The sequence below is a fragment of the Callorhinus ursinus genome, unplaced genomic scaffold (assembly GCF_003265705.2).
Source record: "Callorhinus ursinus isolate GAN/ISIS: 27379988/994484 unplaced genomic scaffold, GSC_fseal_2.0 scaffold29, whole genome shotgun sequence".
Taxonomy (NCBI): domain Eukaryota; kingdom Metazoa; phylum Chordata; class Mammalia; order Carnivora; family Otariidae; genus Callorhinus; species Callorhinus ursinus.
The window spans coordinates 19,681,094-19,693,407 of NW_027397091.1; positions in this window are offsets into that span (position 1 = coordinate 19,681,094).

A 12,314-nucleotide genomic window follows, 5' to 3' on the forward strand; every position below is an offset into this window, starting at 1 on the left:
AGCTCATTCGGTTGAGCATTTGCCTTCGGCTCGGGTCATGATCCCAGGGTCCTTGGATCAGTCCCACGTCAGGCTCCCTGCTCAGCTGGGAGCCTGTTTCTCCCTCTATCTGCAGCTCCCCCTGCTTGTGCTGTCTCTCTCTCTCTGACAAATGTATAAAATCTTTAAAAATAAATAAATAAATAAATAAATTGCCCTCATGTACTTCCATATTTAGACTATGAAATGGAAACAAAAAGCTTTTGTACATACTACCAAATAACCTGCCAACTATCATCACCAAAACCTTTTATTGATATAGGTTCTTAGAAGATTATAGGGACAAAAGTAGATGTTATAGTCAGTGAAGATTCAAGGGGAAAACAGGAAGGCGATCTAAACAATCATGGACCTTGAAATAAGGATTCCCTAGAACAACAGAAATACTGAAACCCAGATATATGGAAATGGACCAAAGAATGGAAGGAATATGAAGAAATGAATAAAAATTTGCATTTCTGTGAAACTACTATAAAAACTATCCAATACTTACATAAATTGACTAGTTTGGGAAAATAATTATAAAGAAGATAAAAATTTTGGGGGTGTGGGGAAGTGAAGTTTATGACCACTAGAATCTCTTGGGTTTAAGGCCACAAAGCACTTCAGGACTTCAGAGAGGGTGGTGGGGTGTCATACTTCCACTCCTCTATGTGGCCAGGATTTCTGGCTCTCTGCTTGTCTTACTGCATCTGGCACTCTCCCTTCCCACTGACTTCCACATATCCAAATAGACCATTTTTAGTCTTCATGAGTAAGAAGCATGAAGGTCAGATGCAACATTTCCCCATTTGATATAATCAAACACATGCCCTCCTCAAATCTAAAGTATTTGACCTACTCTACAGCCTAGGTTCTGTTGATTCTGGAAACTACACCAAACACAGTGTTAAGACATGAAATATTTCTTTCTTCTCTATCTAGGGTCACTCTTTGTTCTTTTCATATTTTCCCCTGAAGCTGTTGGACTTATTTCTAAGCTCTGTAACCTTGTCTGGGATGATTCATATCCTAAGTAATTTTTCCTTTTTCATACATTCTTTAAGTTATATTTTCATGGAATTTGTCTATATCCACTAAGTTGTGAAATTTATCAACACAACATTAACCATCATATTGCCTGCTGATTCTTTTGGTGTCTGCAAGATCTATATGTCTGCGGTTTTCTCTTTTATTCCTGATGTTAGGAATTAGAGTTGTCTCCTTTTTTCTTGATCAGTCCAGCTATGGACTCATCCTATAGCAATTTAAGTTCATGTTTAATTCAGACCATTTCTGTCCTTTTGCTTCTCTTGAAATGTAAGTTGGTTAGGAGCTGGTAAATTCACAGGACCAGCTGAAGTCAGAGTTAGAGGAGGTATGGGTGCACGCAAAGTCAGAGGCAGGATCTATGGAAGATGGGGAGGCTGATAAGGAGGGAGTTCAAATGACTCAGAAGCTGGGTGGGTGCAGAACAGCAGCGCAAAATAGCCATGGCTATCCACCCTTCCGCAGTTATTACAGGGATACTTCCTGGTAATATATTGTCAAGGACCATTTCCCAGAAAATTCTACCAAGACCTGAGGAACTACCACTTTGTGCTTTCCAGCTGTACATTAAACTCATAGGAGCGTCCAGAATGTGGACCTATAGAGAGAGAGTGTATGTTTCTCTCTAACATGGGAAGGAAGAGACATACAACAAGACTTCAGAGAGGGCGAAAAGGCTACATTTGCTGACCTCCATTTATGTAAACCAAAGTTCCCTCTGACATGTTTGCATGATGGGTGATTCCTGGTTTCTAATTCCTCACAGCAGCATGTATTATTCATTATTTAATAAGAAAAATACATATTTTATTACTATGCATGCTACAGTTTGGTAAACTAGAAAGTGGTAAACAGTAAAGAAAAATGCCAATAAAATGAGTTGTTGATAATAAAATAAATTAAATAATAAAAAATTAAGACCAAGCTGAAAACCAATGAAAAGCAAAATATGAAAGCCTAACCTTCTTTTTATAAGATACTAAGCACTTCCCTTTGGCCTCGGATCAGACCCAGAATAGAACCCTGTCTGTACTCTTGAGTACAAGCAGGGAGTTTTAAGACTTAGCTCTGTTTTTCCAATGATCACATCCTTACTTGGATTATACAGTTGATACCACATCAGTAAAATTTGGAGTTTTTAGCAGACCTTCAATGGAGATACATGGTGGAACACAGCATGTTTGTTTAAAAATGAGAATCCTGAATAGATAAAAGAACCAAGTGGAATGTTTACCCAATGTGATTCACAAAAGACTCAAGCTCCTCCAGCTTAGCAATATGTGTACAAAGGAAAGAACACCCTCTCCACTCCCTCTGGTATTCTTGATTTGGCCACTTGCGTTTCAAGAATCCTTTGTTCCTGGTTTTAAAATGGGAGCCTAGTCTGTCTCATTTTTGTAAAAAAAGATCTTCAAGTGATAGATCATCTTGTATTGAGGTATGATGTTAAAATTCAAATTTAACACTGTCACTTGGGAAATTTCACTGAGTGCAGTGGATTTCCTCCTTTTCAGGGCTCTGGACCCCTTTGTGAACTAATGACGGCAGGGACCCTTGCTTCATAAGAAGGCACAACCAAACATACAAAATGTGACTTCAGATTGCTTGCCAATCCACCAAACCCGGGTGTGGATCCTACTTCAGAATATCTGTTCCAAGGGGCATGCTTCTGGGCAGTGTTCCCAAAATGGGAACCCTGAAGAGGATTTGAGAGATGCTCCAAGGCATTCCATCATTAATTGCTCTGTGCTCATCTGTGTCCACAGGTAAAGCTATTTGTTTTACTACATTTTACTCTAGATCTTCTCAGAGCCTTCCATATGTTAAATTCGTGTAGAATCTTGTTTTTTTTTTTTTTTATTTCCCACACATCTTTCCTCTACTCAGGGAAGTGTGGTCTATGCCACACCTCCCATGAGAACCCACAGCTTCCTGGCTTATAGTAGAAGCCATGCAAATGTCTTCATCTGGAAAAAGTCTAGAGCAGAGATGCCCAGGGGAGTGGGAAGGTATAGGGATGGTGAACTAATAATATCCTGCCATGTCCTGTTCAAGGATAAGGGAAGCCAGGTGGAGACTATGATAAGCCAAGGTGAATATGTAACAATCCCAGGGCGGTCACTTGGAGGAAGACTTTGCTTCTGGGGCCCCAGGGAGAGTTGTTTCCTGCCAGCCTTGGAGAGCATGCTACAGAGAGGGGAGGCAGTCTCTGCTTGCTTCTGGCCCTGTAGGTGATCAGATGTGCTGGGAGGGTTGGGCAGGCTGGGGAGGCAGTGTGCTTACATGATTTCACATACCTAGTCACATCATTTCACATACCTACTGCGCACCTCACAGCTCGATGAGGCAAAACTATATTTTGTTTTAAAATCAAATTTAATTTAATTTTTTGTTTGTTGCTTTAACTCATTTGGATCTTTCCTAAAACCAGACTAAAAACAAAAAAAAAAAAACCTTTTTTTTAATGAAAGAAAAATTTCCCAACAAACACTGAATTGAAAGGAACAGTGCAGTGAACGCTTGTATCCATTGTCAGTGTGGTCTCAACCTGTGTCCTCTATACCAGCCATGCCCCTACTCCCAGACTCCACTGGGTTATTTTGAAGCAAAGCCCAAAATATCATATCATTTCAAGATGAATTCCAACAGATGAAGGCATAAAGAACACATCCTGAGATGCCATTTACATATATCAAACATAATAATTAATTAACATTACATAGTATTAAGTCAGTGTTGTCATTTCCTGATTGTTTCATGAATGCCTTTTTATAGCAATTTTGTTCAAAACAGTATCCAAACAAATTCTGCATATTATATTCAACTGATGTATCTCCTCCTTTTTAAACTGAGGCTTAAAATACATGCAGTCAAGTACACTGATTTTAATTCCATGGTTTAATGAATATCTTATATGCATGTCTAGAGCCACAGGGCCACTGCTCAGATGAAGTTGAAGGGCATTCCCAGCTCCCCAGTCCCTCCCTCTCCTTCCTGTCAGCCCAGAAGGAACCTATAGTCTAGGTTCTCTTAATATAGGTTTGTTTTCAGGGTCTTCAAGTTCATATAAACAGAATCATACACACAGTATGTGCTCTTTTGTGTCTGGCTACTTTCGCTCAATGTCATGATTATGTTGTTTTTTGTTTGGTTTTGTTTTGTGTGCCTGTACTCTTCCATGGGTGAGGGCTCAATTTGCATTTATATTGTTTTGGGTTATTTCTACACCTTGGCTACTTTAATAATGCTGCTGTGAATATCTTTGTCCATGTTTTTTTTTTGTGACATAAGCACACCTCTGTGTGATATCTGGATAGTAGGGTGGGTGTGGTTTAGTTTTTGGAAATACTTCCAAAGAATTTTCCAAAGTGTGTGAATTTCAGGTGGCCCATGTCCATACAAACACTTGGTAATTATTAATTTTTAACCCATTTGGATGTGTAGGAGCATATCACTTGGGCTTTAATTTATATTTTTCTGGTGACTAATGATTTTGAGCATCTTTACATTTTCCTGAAGACTAATGATGTTCAGCATCATTATTAGCTATTTGAATATATTATTTTATGAAATACTTATTCAGGTACTTTTGCCCATTTTTTTAAAAATTGAGTTATCTGTTTCTGAGGAATTTGTATGCAGTTTTTCTCCCAAAATATTGTGAGAACAATTCACCCACAGTAGACTAGAATGGAATGAATGGGAGAGGAGTGGACAGTTGAAGAGAGGAAGAATAGACATTAAACACAGTGAAACTGCTAACAATGCTAACAGTCTCTAATTCCCTTTATCACACTTAGAAAAGATGGTTAAGCAATGGGTCTGTTGTTATCCAAAGGAAACCCATTTTGGGAACAAGATGAACATAAAAATAATAAAACAAAATGACTCAGTGACTTATAAGAGTAATGGAAAGTCTGATGATTATTGGAAAGATACTATACCAATGGGTGATAATGGACATTAAAGGGGTGCCTGACTGTCTCAGTCGGAAGAGTGGGCAACTCCTGGTCTCAAGGTCATGAATTTGAGCCCCATGTTGGGTGTAGAGATTACTTAAATAAATAAAATAAAAATAAAAATAAATAAAAATAAATAATGGACATTAAATTTTTTTTTTAAAGTTAAAATTTAGAGAGGGCTATCATGGCTATGTAGAACTGTTCTTTGAAAAATAGAAAAAAGAAACATGTTCTACTCTTTCTGTGCTATAATAGGGCTCACAGCAATAGAGGATATAAAATAGTCCTATCTTACCCAGGCTTTTAAAAATATTTAGAGAAGTCCTCATGAATCTCTTCACAATGACCTTTTTGTGTATGAATTGTAAGTGATCGTTTCCTTAAGTTTGCTGTCTTATCCTCCTGACTCGGCCTGCTCCTGAATATCCCTTAATCTGCCCCACCTCCTCTGTAGCTGACTTTGTAGCCTAGCAGAGGGCTGGTCCCCAAGGGTGTGGAACTTCCTGCCCTGGGAACCTTGCCTTTCCTGAAGGAGAAGTGAGCCCTCAGGAGGGGAAGCAAGAGGCTCTTGCAGCTAGTGGAATTGCCCACTGCTAAGGACACCTATGCAGGGGGAACCTGGCTAAGGAGGCTTCCTGGAAGGTGCCTGATGGGTCCGTCCACTGTGGCATTGCCGACACAGCCATCCCAGGGCAGTGACAGCCTCAGCTCAGTCCCTCTGGCAGCACACTCAGGCCTGGCTGAGTAGGGTGTCCACTGGCAGCTCCGGCTGCCAAGGAGCTTGGCTCTGGAGCCTGGAGGACACCTGCCTGGTGTGCTTGCTCCAGCCCCACTCATTGCCTGGGGTTGGTGCTGGGGAGTGGCTTGGAGGGTGTGGAGGGAAAAAAAGTGGGTTCAGAGAGGAGAAAGTCTCAGAATGTGAAAAGGAAGTAACCAGAACAGGAGAGAGTATACAGGGGTGAGTCACAAGCAACAGTCCTTGGACATAGGGGCAACAGTCTTGCCTGTGAGGTGACAGGTGGGGTGCTGGGTCCAGGGCTGCCTTGCAGAGAGTTGCCAGAACAGAACACAAAGGGGCCAGGCAGCACGTGGACTCTGGGATCAAATGGCCCCTTCCTGGGCCCCCTGACTCTCAGCAAGATATTGAACTTCTCTGCAGCTCCGCTTCCATGGGTGATATGATTCATAAGCTGCATCACTACTGGGTGAATCTCAGCAACACATACACAAATGTCTGGCTTGGAGAAGGTGCTGGGTAAGCAGGAGACACTGTTTATCACTCAATGGATCAGGCAGCTGTAAGAAATGACTGTAGTGCCTCCTGATGGCAGTTTTTATTTTTAGGGGAACCTCCCTCACTGACCTGACACCCCCTGGACTCCTTCAGGTCCAGCTTCAAGAGCACACTTGCCCACACCCAAAGTCATTTGGCCAGATGCACCAGGGTGCAGGCAGGTGAGATCTGGAGCTCCAGCGGGCCCATTGAAAGCACTGGCATGAAATGAAGACTGGGGCTTCATATCAACAAAAACAAACTGAGGGTTGCTGGAGTGGTGGGGGGTGGGAGGGATGGGGTGGCTGGGTGATAGACATTGGGGAGGGTATGTGCTATGGTGAGCACTGTGAATTGTGTAAGACTGTTGAATCACAGACCTGTACCCCTGAAACAAATAATACATTATATGTTAATTTAAAAAATTTAAAAAATTTAAAAAAAGAAGAGTCTTTGACTCAAAGGAAAAAAAAAAGCAAGTGGATAAACAATTTTGGTTGAAACCAATGAGTCACTATCTTTTTTACAAATTGCTTTTTAAATACCCAATCACTTAATTCATTAGGCAATCCAATTGTCATGGTTGATTTGGTAATTTAAACATTAATTTTTGGTTTTTAATTTTTTGGGTAATTTTTTAAAAATGTTTCTTTAGAGCTATACTCAAGGGTTTACTTTCACTTGATTATTTTCCTTCTCTAAGGAATATGTAAGAAAACAATGTTCACTGTTCATCTTTGAAAATCCTGTATAGGCATCATTTGCCCTGGGACGTTTTCCCTGATCACCCTTCACTATCCTTAGAGAGAATTCTGCTCTCCTACTTCAACTTCCGAATACACTTATGGTATCACGTACGCCATAGTACATTGCAATGGCTTTTTTACATTGCTAAGTTTTCTGAGGACAAGCCATCATCATCATCATGTCCAAATCTCTGGTTTCTAGCACAGAGCCTAGAAAATAACAAGCACTTGGACACGTGTCTGAGAGGCTGAAATGACCAATCATCCACTAGATCAAACTTTAGGTAAATCCAGTTCCATTGAACCGGTCCTGTGCTTCAGCTGCTCCCCACCACCATTTTGTCCTTTCTTTCACAGCAGTCGGTGGATAGAAAAGTGACTTAGTTATCTACTGAACGACTAATCTACAAATGCTATTTATTAGTTAACTATGGAATTTTTTCATAGGAAAATAAAGTACTCCCATATAGAGGGGTGGTTGTGGGGAGCCTTTATATAATAAAGAAATAGAAGTTTGCCTTCAAAAGAGAAAAAAGAAAGGAGGAGAAAAGAAAAGAAAGAAAAAGAAAAGAAGAGAAAAAAAGGAAAGAAAAGAAAAGAAAAAAGAAGAAAACAATGTTCAGAAACTTCCATTGCTTGTCTGAATATGTGCAACAACCATTCATCCTTTACCATTGTTTTACATCACAAACCCTCACTGAGGAGCCCCATGGACCAGGTATTGGGCTTGTCACAGTGGACTTAGGACATGCAGGTCTGAAGGTAAGGAGCCTGTGGTCTTGTGAGGGAGAATATTGCCAAAGTCATCACATGAGAATGGGATGTAATTGAGGGGTTCCTGAAAAACTGGAAACATGCAATGCTCAGAAGTAGAAGAGCTGAATCAATTGTGGGATAGTCTTACCATGCACTACTAGGAAGCAGTTAAAATGAATGTTGTGGGGGCACCTGGGTGGCTCTGTTGGTTAAGCGTCTGCCTTCAGCTTGGGTAATGATCTTGGGGTCCTGGGATCGAGCCCCACATCGGGCTCTCTGTTCAGCAGGGAACCTGCTTCTCCCTCTCCCTCTGCTGTTCCCTCTGCTTGTGCTCTCTCTCTCTCTCTCTCTCTGTCAAATAAATAAATAAAATCTTTAAAATAAAAGAAAATAAAATGAGTGTTGGAGACTTAGGTATAGTCACAGAAGAAGACCTCTGAGACACATGGTGTAACACATACATACATACCCCTGAGACATATAGTGTAATACATACATGGTGTAATACATACATATAGTATAATACATAAATACATAGAGTGTAATACATACATATATATATAAAGTATGTGTATAGGCATCTTGTAAAGATACCTTTTTTTATAGTGTATATGTTATTCTGAAACAACTGTTTCAGCTTGTCTAATTCCTATGTAGACATAGATACAGGTGCTAGTGTAGGTACATATAGTTACAGGTAAACAGGAAAACCTGGAAGGGAATATTCACTGGTTTAAGAAAGGAGGATTGAGATTAGGTTTGTGTCAAAGGGGAATTTGGTGTTGTCAAATATTTAAATGTTTATAGGGTGAACATATTGTTGTATTATTTGCGTAACTAAAAACCAATTTTATTTATATATTTCCATTTTGGGAAAGATACAGGATTAAAAAGATGGTCTATTTTAAGAAGCCTATGGTGCAAATTGAATAAGAGAATTTCACAGATTTTGAAGATTTTCTGTGATTTCTTGTTTGGTGTGTAACTTCCCATTCATTCACTCATTCAGATTACCAACTTCACTTACTTCTGCAAATTTTTGAAGTTGCTTACAAATTTTTCTGTATACAGCCCTTACAATTCAACATCAAAATAAAACTAAGACTATTTTATGCATGTATGTGTGTGTGCATGTATGTGTGAGATATCTATCTGCCATAAATATATGGCAGGTGTCTATGTGGCAGAAGGCACTGACTCAGTCCTGAGTTTAAGCGTCCTGGTAGTTGAAAGACAACCTTCTTTTCTGATATCACACAAAGTTTCATTTGAAGAGTAACCTTTTTACTGTATACTGAATTCAGTGAAGAGTTTATTTAAAGGACCCTGATAATCAACCTTTACTGGATAGAAAGTGAGCAATATCTTCATGGTTTTCAAGGCTCATTAATAATATTAAATGGATGGCTCATTTAGGATGGTGGCTCTCAACCCCATAAGTTGCTATACTTTCTGTTTATAACAAATATTTTATGGCACTTCTTATACTATCAAGAAACGAAATTAATTGATAATATATAACTTGCTGACATTCATAACTGCTCCCAGTGTAATATTAGGGGAAGTAAAGACTGGTGTGTAATAAAAGATGAGTTCCATGTGTTTGTGCTACAACATTAATACACAAGAAGATGAGAAACAAGTCAGTCTGTGCACTAAGCTTAGGAACCCATCCGACACCAGCACCACCAGTGTGTTGTGTCAGCTTCCTGGACAAGGCAAGTTATGTTTTGTTTTTGTGTGCTTTTTCCAAAACATTGAAAAACTCTTGGTCAAGCTCTGAAAGAAAACAAAGTCATCTCTCCTTTCACACAAAACTGGATGTCCTGGAAAACTCAAAGCATATGAAAACTGTGACAAATATCTTATTTTTCTTTGTAAGTCATATTTAGGTTTTTGGATAAAATTATTAAAAACCACTTTCTTACCTTCAGAAATATTCTGGGGGGACATATCCAAGTTGTGTTGGACCTGACACAGATGCTTATTGGCATGGGATTTCTCATGTAGTGAAAAGCATTTGACAATCATGGGTTCCTCTCACCAAAGCCAAGGATGCCCCCACTGCCAAACACACTTCCAGAAATTTCCAAAACACCCTCCAGAGAGAAATACTTTGCCCACTGAAAACCACTGAATAGAGCAGCTGATAGGTCTAACTGAGGATCTTAGATTGAAGTTTCCCAAAAGCCAGTAGAGCAAGGAGCTACATGCAGGGGTTTATGTGGTGCATGATTCCAGGGAGCAGGAGGGGGCATCATTGTGAGCCATGGACTTGATTCTGCTGGGACCTCCCAAGAGGAGTACAGAGTGTCATGAATTGTTGGCTGGCCGGACAGTAGGCAGAAGCATCTGTCCACCAACTTCTGGCCCCAGTGGTCAAGGTGTTGCCTTGAGATGCTGAGGTTTACACACTTCCAGGCCCATCTGTGCATAGGCTGAGGACACCATCATTTGAAAGACTGGGGCTTCAAGTGCTTCCAGTGCTCAGCCCTGGAGCACTGGGACACCATCATTTGAAAGTGAGTAAGCCCACACAGGACTGTGCATTCCTGTTGCAAGAGGTTGAAGGCATGTCGGTCATTGTGTGGAGACATCTAATGTGTTTATCTAAGAGGACCTCAAGCTTTCTATTCACCCAGCATGCAACCACTTCAGGGAGGCTTTGGATGGGCCATTAAGTTGAGCTAATGTGAAAACCTGGAACATTTCAGACCTGCATCAGCACAAAGCCAAGACTACAGCCACTGGGATAAATCCTAGCCACACCTTTGAAGGCAGAAGGGTTGGTTCTTTTGATGAGTCAACTTTCTGATTCCCACCTTTGTGGCAAGCAGACCTTCATTTCCTGGCCCCCTTGTCCATCCCCAAATCCTAGAGATAAATGCATTCCCCAAGTTGCTCCCAGGGAAACATGAACACTTGCACCAGAACGTCACTTCTGACCTGCTAGTTAATGTGGGATGTGGCTGACTTATGGTTGAAAGTCAAGACGTGGCATCTTTTCTTTTAACTGAGTGTATTGGACTTCAAGATGCAAAAACTAGGAAGGCTACATTTTAGTAGCCTGCAGGGCTAGCCTGGAGTTCTAGTCTTCAGAACAGTTTCCTGACATTCCTGCCATAAAGCTGCTGAGATACTCCTGTGCCATGGGTGTCCACATCTCCCAGCCCAGAGTGAAATGTACTCACTGCAGATTTGCTCTTCTTTATCCATGCTCTGAAAAGACAAGGAAGGACTGGCTGTCCTTAGACAACTTAGGCTTTCTGGGTGGCAGTCTCCCTGTTTGATCTTGATGGTGCTCAGCAGATGCAGAAGCTGATGGATGTCCACAGAATGACAACATGTGTGTCCCTATAGCAGTGATGTGCTACTTCCCCCAGACACCTTTGGAAGCTCTCAGTTAAACTCAGCAAATTTCCATTGGGTACCATCTAATTAGGCTCAGGCCCCTTTATAGTAGACCCTGAGTGATCCAGGGTCTGGGGGGAGGACTGCAAAAAAGAGAGGGAGGGAATGCCATCCTATGAAACCCATTACACTGTAGGCAACTGGGCTCAGACCCCAGGGACACACCAAGAACCAAGTCAACCCTTCCACCAGAGACACAGAGAATGAGAATATTCATTCACAGGCTCCTGTCCCTATAGAGTCATGGGTTGCCGGTCCCCATGGGTTGCCTGTCCTCATAGGTCATGAGTTGCCTCGAGGGGCGTTGGTCCCCTCACACAGAAGTTGCAGCATGACAAGTGGCTCCACAGTCATGCAACTAGTTTTTAGCAGAACTAGCATTGGACAGAATTCTCTTGCCTAACTATGGCCTTATGTATTTGCTCTTTGAGTGCATGCCATGTGTACTAGGCTTATAGAATGTGATTCTCACAACGTCATTTTTACAAAAGCAGAGATGCATGCAGTCTGTCTTTTCAGGTCTGCCATCTCCTGCTTCCAAAGCCCCAGCAACCTTGGACAGGAAATCTTGAAGTCCAGTGTGCGGCCAGTGGGGACCTTCAGCAGCTCAGCCACTGCTTCTCCCAGGGATGTTTCTGCCTTTTGATGCCTCTCACCTTAACTCTGAGTCAGGTAGGGGCCTCCTTGGCTCCAAGCATGCCTCTGACCAGAATGGTGTTCCAGACTGTTCTCCCTGCCATCCCCACACACCCAAATTTAACCTGTCCTGTCAGCCATTCCATCTTTTCTTTGTGAGAGATGCAGCCTCAGAGTCAGTCAGAATAGAAGAGCATGGCCTGGTGTGACACTGTGTTAGCAAAGTTCTGGACTAGAAGCAGATGTAATTGAGGCAAGGCTAATTAAAACATATTAAAGAATTGTGGGCATGGTGCAGGGAAGTCTACCATGGACCTGCAAGACCCCAGGGGTCAGGGGGATGCTGCTATCATGCCAAATGGGAATGGGCAGGGGAGGCAGGAGGTACCCAGACCCCGAAGGGGACACTTGTGCTGGGAAAGGGACCTCCTGGTGGGGCTGCAACCTTCCATGGGGGAATAG